The sequence below is a fragment of the Muntiacus reevesi genome, chromosome 18 (genome assembly GCF_963930625.1).
Source record: "Muntiacus reevesi chromosome 18, mMunRee1.1, whole genome shotgun sequence".
In the NCBI taxonomy this organism is placed as follows: domain Eukaryota; kingdom Metazoa; phylum Chordata; class Mammalia; order Artiodactyla; family Cervidae; genus Muntiacus; species Muntiacus reevesi.
In genome coordinates, this window is record NC_089266.1 from 39,565,066 (window position 1) to 39,571,065 (window position 6,000).

Sequence of the window (6,000 nt, forward strand, 5' to 3'; positions counted from 1 at the left end):
TGCTGTGCATCCTTGGGCAAGCACTTAACCTCTCTGTGCATTTTTCTTACCTGTGCAATGGGGGGAAACGATAGTACTTCCACCATCATTTGGTTGAAGATCTAATAAAGGAACAAGGTCTGCACAAAATAAGCACCCATCAAAGGTAGTAGCTATGATTACAGTCAAAGGCACCCTGTCTTTCTTGGCATCCCAAGGTACCCTAATGTGGGTGGCCCCCTGCCAGGATAGCTGAGCACTCTTACATAAGAGGAGACACTAACTAAAGACAAACAACCTCACCACCTCCAACTGGAACGGAGTTGTACCAAAAAGCCCTCACTAATCCCCTGGCGGTCGAGAGGTTAGGACTAAATTCCCCATGCAGGGGGCATAAGTTCTATCCCTGGTCAGGGAACTAAGATCCTGCATGCAGTGCGAGGCACAAAAAATAAAAATAAAAACTGCTCTAGAAAGCCCTTCCGACATCAGATCATGCTCCTTCCCTCTGCCTCTCCAGCCATCAAGGATGCGTGCAGGCCACAGTCACTGTCCTTTTACCCACAGTGCACTGAATTTCATTCAAAATGTGACCTAAACCAGAGGCACCATTCGGGGTCACTATTAATGGTGTGCCAAGCAGCCTGGTGACAAGCTGCTGGGGCATTAAAGGTGCCCAGAAATCACTGTCTGGAAAAAAAAAAAATGTTCTAAATGTCCACGCAAAAGGAGAGTCAAGTGGAATATTTCATTATTTTAGATGACAAGGATGGAAAAAGCCCCTAGAAGCATACGGTGCAGAGACCTAGGAGCAAGAGACTTGGGGCCTCCCATTACTGGTTGCCATGGCAACTGTATTTCACATCAGGAACTCATTTTCCTATGACAGTGACCTGTGGAGGAAAGGGAAGGACAGCTCCTAAGGAAACTTAGTTGAAGGTGGTTCTGTTGGGGGTGGGGTTGATTTCTGTTTACCAAATTAAAAAAGCACTTAAAGGTGTCCTAAGGAACAGAAATAACCTGAGGGCTCCTTGGAGTTCTGGGTTCCACAACTCTTACTTAAGACACACAGACAAGACACACATTCACAAATATACACACAATCTGTTTCAAAGGCCTCTGGGGGCAGTTGTCACAGCCTCCTTTAGCACTGGTCACACCATCAGGCATCTGTTCTATTACAAAGCCCTTTCCTAGAATCCAGCAAAGTCCCAAGCAACCAGCAGACCACACCATCATTACGTCCTGGGCCAGGTGCCATGAGGACCTGTAACACGCTCCCTGGCCTGAAGCGTATGCTTTCCTAGACAAACAGCAAACCCCAGGATCAAACAGTCTTGCAAGTCAGACTTGAGTTTCAACCTCTGTTCTGCCCACCTTCAAGTGTGTGGTTTGGGCCAGTCCCTGGACCTCACTGGGTTTGTGTCCTCATGGGCAGAATGAAAACCAGAATCTTGTGCCTACCCCTCTGGGGGCTGCACAGATAACATACTCGAGGAATCTCTTGGAAAGATCAGCACACATCTGGCATGCACTGACCACTCAACAAACAGCTGCTATGAATAAGCGCTGGAAAAGCATCTCTCACACCCATGATACAATTGGAGGCCAATAGCAGAGAACAAAGTGTTAAATGGGGTGGCACAAACTGTCATGAACCCATCTGTAAGACCAGCGGGAGTGCAGGCCAGTGGGAATCCAGAAGACTCGAATAGTCCAGGAGAGAGGTGGGATTTGAATCAGTGGCTCAGTGGTAAAGAATCCACCTGCAATGGAGGAGACTCAGGTTCTATCCCTGGAGAAGGAAATGGCAACCTACTCCAGTATTCTTGCCTGGAAAATCCCATGGACAAAGGAGCCTGGCAGGCTACAGTCCATGGGTTGCAAAGAAGTTGGACACGATATAGTGACTAAACAACAACTGAAGGATGGCTGGAGATGTTCTTGGAGATTAAGGGGAGGAATTCCTTTATTGAGTCAACTGGATACACGGTCCTGGGGATCCTGGAGGAAGGCAACAGGCTTTAGGGACACAAAGGGACCTGTGATCAGCAGACAGACAGCTGTGGCCCCATGGGCATGGTGGAGTGGGAAGGCCGGGAGAGAAGCCCCTGGCGGGGTTGAGAGATGCAAAACTTTCCCAGGAAAATAGCTTCTGAGCTGCGTCCTCCAGACTAAGGCCGAGAGGGCTGACCATGGTAGGGGGGGAAGCAGTCTGGAGACTGGAAATTGGTTTGAGGGGGTGAAGCCACATGGCTGGGAACCACAGGGGGTGAAAGAGCTGAGTTCTGTGTGGAGGAGGCTGGAAACCTCCAAAGACTTCCCAGGGGGGAATGCAGACAGGGTAAGGGAGCAGTCACCCAGGAGCCATCAGGCTACAGGTGACATGCCAGATGGACAGTGGGGGCTGGAAAGGATTCTGGCATCAGATCAGCCAAAGGGGCCTCCGAACTCTGGCCTGAGACTTTCGAGGCCTGGAGCAGAAGCCTGGTCACAAAAGGGCAGGAGAAGCAAGACACTTGAAGGAAAAGAGAGCATGACAGAGGGGCAGGAAACCCACTGCTGGGGAGTCAGGAGGACATGGTGATCTTCGGGAGTCACTGGGCATTCCAGGAGCTAGGCCAAGGACTAGAATCTGGGGGTGAAGGGAATTCCCTGACAGCTTCCAAACCGAGTTCTCTGAGAAGATAAGCATGGGCCTCTCAAAACATCCCAGCAAAGAAGGAAGGGGCCTCAGAAGAGAAGGAACGATGGAGAAAGAAGAACAAAACCAGGACAGAAATGACAGCAGAGAAGACTGCAAACAGGGCACGTGCACACAGCAACCCCCATCCCGGGCAGAAGGACTGGCAGTGGGATGAGGCCGAGAGGGGGGAAAAAAAAAAATCAGTGTTTGGAAACAAGCTGGCTTCCAAGGAAGCAGCTTTAGCAACGTGGTGGGGCCAGCAGTCGGGCAGCAGGATTAAGAGGGGAGGCGTACCGCCAAGAGGCAGGCAGCAGGTGCAGAGCGCTTGTCGGGAAAATGTGACAGTGAGAGAAACGAGAAACCAAGCTTATGGCTCTGGTGCATGTGTTCCCTCCCTCCCCGCACAAGAGGTGGGAGGCCAAGTGGATGTCAGAAGCAGGAGGATGGAGGGGCACGTGCAGACGGGCACAGTCTCTCCAGGTGTGTTTGGGGAGGAGGGGGAGTGGGCATGTGGACAGGCAGAGACTAGACTGTAACCCTGGCCCCTCCAATGCTCCTACCAGGGTGTCCAGGGACACTCTGACAGTCCCAGACCTCCAAATGCTGGGGGATCAAGGGTTCCCACTATGCAGATGAAGCCTGATTATACCCCAACCCCTTCACCCCCTGGGCCCCTGAACCCAAAGGATGTATGTCCACCTCCCGCCTCACACCTCTCCCCAGGGCCACCTCCAGGGGTGGGAGTGTCACAGACAGCATACGGGGGATAATCAAGTTCTCAGCCTTCTGAGCAGCGGGCAGGGGACAAAATTCCAGACTTCCCAGAGGAGTCCTGGCTGCAGCCCACGAAAGGTGGCTTCTACCCCCACAGCGTAGGTATCACAGGGCATCCCTGTGAGTTCAGAGCCTTCATCCTGAAGGCAGGGAGGCCCCCGGATGGATTTCTACTCTTCCTCCAAACCTTAACCCTGAGAAAATCAGAGGTGGGCCCGACCGCTGGGAGCAGGGTTTTGGGGAGACCAGAAAAAAACACTGGACAGGATTTTCAGGCTGAAAGGCGCGCAGGGTGAGAAATCTTGTCTGGCCAGTGACAGCCACCTCCATCCCACCCTCCTGGGCACCAAGTGCCATCCGATCCCCACTCCTGACCACTTAACCGAGGGTGAAGGCGCCAATGGCCAGGGCCCAGGCCCACCCGGGTGCTCACGCCCTTCATCAGGAGCGTGTAACCCTCACCAAAGGCGAGGCCGAGAGCAGAGGGGTGGTGCGTGTCGTCTCCGCTAGGTCGGGAGGTGCCGGCGACCCCGGGGCCCCTCCCGCCCATGTGCGCGCCCCGCAGGCGCTCGGTAAACACGGCACTTGTTGACGCGCTCGCCCGGAGCGCTAGCCCCAGCGCCGCCTGCTGTCCGCCGCCGCCCTCGACCGCCCACTTGCTCGCTCCCCGGAGCTCGGCCGCCCCGCCCCGTCCGGCGCCCCCACCCACCCACGAGCGCGGGCGCTACGGGACCCTCGAGGGCCCCAGGCAGGCTGTGGGCAAGTGGCCGAGCACCAGGCGCTCCGGGGACCGGGCCGGGCCCAGGCCCAAGCACTGACCCGAGCCGCTCGGGACCAGCCCTGGGCTCCGGGCCAGGCAGGCGGGAGGGAGGGTGGGAAGGAGCGCGGCTCGGGCCCTGCGCGCGCCCCTGGCCCGCGCGCCACAGCTCCCGGGGCCCGCCTGCCGCTCCGGGGCCGCCCCGCGCGTCCCCGCGGTCCCCGCCACCGAGACACACCGACGCCCCGGCGCTCCCAAACCGGGCCCCGAAGGAGGGGCGGCCCCCCGAGAGCCAGACTTACCCCGGGTCCGGCCGGCCTCCGGCGCGCTCCCAGGCTGCCCTCTGGCGGCGGCCGCGGGAAGCCGGCCCCGGTCCCATTCCGCCCCGCCCCGCCCCGGCCCGGGACCCGAGGCCGCAGGAGGGAGGACCCGCCTGAGATCACCCCTTAGGCCAGGGCCCCTCTGGGTGGCTGCCCTCGCCATGGAACCCGTCTCGACCGCCCTTTGCTGTTTCTGAGTAGTAAACATCATTGTCTGTTTCCTAAGCAGCTCCAAGTCCCCAAACCCCCGCAGAGATCCATTCTAACCACCCCAGGAGGCAAAAGGAGGGCAGGTAAGACTTCTGGGGCCTGAAACAGCACCCGACACCTGCTGTGGCTCATCGTGTATTTGGTGAATGAATGAACGCTCCACTGATGGACAAAGGACAGGCTGAGGCAACCCGCCACCGTCGTTAAAGGAAACGGCCACAAACCCATCAGCCTTGTGTGACAGCTGCCACGTTCTCCACTTCCACCCCCTCGGAGCCCAGGTGCCTGGCTTCCTACGCAGGTGGGGCAAGAGTGAGAATCGGTGCAGAACAGTGTTAAAAGCCCTGTTACTGTTCATTCTCTACCAGGAATACAGTTCGACCAGAAAAACTGTGTATGAACTGATTTCCTGAGATAACTGCAGAACTGGTAGCTGAGTGATAACCAGATCTGGAAGCCCTGGTTTCTGGACTCAGCACCCCCCACCAGTAGCTGGGTCAGACCTCTGTTTAGGTTCTGGATCGTGCCCATGGGAGAAGTGATCTTTGGTAAGTGAGCAAATCTCTCTAAGCTAGCACTGTCCAGTAAACTTCCTGCCACTATGAAAATGCCATCTGGCCATGCTGTCCCCTAGTCACCGGTCACAGAGGATGGACTTTTTAATTTCATTTTACTTCATTTAAATTTATACCAATGCAGCTAGTAGCTAAGCCTCAATTTCTTGGTTTTTTAAAAATGGTTTTATTTGTTTATTTATTGGCTGTGCTTAGATCTTTGTTGCTGCTCGGGCTTGTCTCTAGTTGAGGAGAGCCAGGGTTACTCTCTAGCTGCAGCGTGAGGGCTTCTCATTGCCGTGGCTTCTCTTGTCACAGAGCACGGACTCCAGGGCGCGAGCCTCAGTTGTTGTGGCACGTGGGCTCCGTAATTGCGTAGTTGTCCTGCAGCATGTGGGATCCTCCCAGACCAGGGATTGAACCCATGTCTCCTGCATTGGCAGGTGGATTCTTTATCACTGAGCCACCAGGGAAGCCCTATTTAAAAAAATTTTTTTTATTGATTTATTTAGGCTGCACCAGGTCTTAATTGTGGCACGTGGGATCTCCATTACAGCCTGCAGGATCGTTAGTTGTGACATGTGGAATCTAGTTCCCTGATCAGGGATCGAACCCAGGCTCCTTGCATTGGGAACTCAGAGTCTTAGCCACTGGACCGCCAGGGTAGTCCTCCTAAGTGTCCAGTTTCTTTATGTGTAAAAGGAAGGTGATAGTCCCATT

General features: G+C 55.3%; 1 protein-coding gene across 1 annotated transcript in view; it reads right to left on the minus strand.

The window, feature by feature from the left end:
• The window catches only part of RPH3AL (rabphilin 3A like (without C2 domains)), a 137,396-nt gene extending 132,865 nt beyond the window's left edge, over positions 1 to 4,531 (minus strand). The window contains exon 1 of the mRNA XM_065909527.1: positions 4,499 to 4,531. The gene's annotated coding sequence lies outside the window, so the exon portion shown is untranslated. The remainder of the gene's footprint in view (positions 1 to 4,498) is intronic.
• Between the last annotated feature and the right edge of the window lie 1,469 nt (positions 4,532 to 6,000).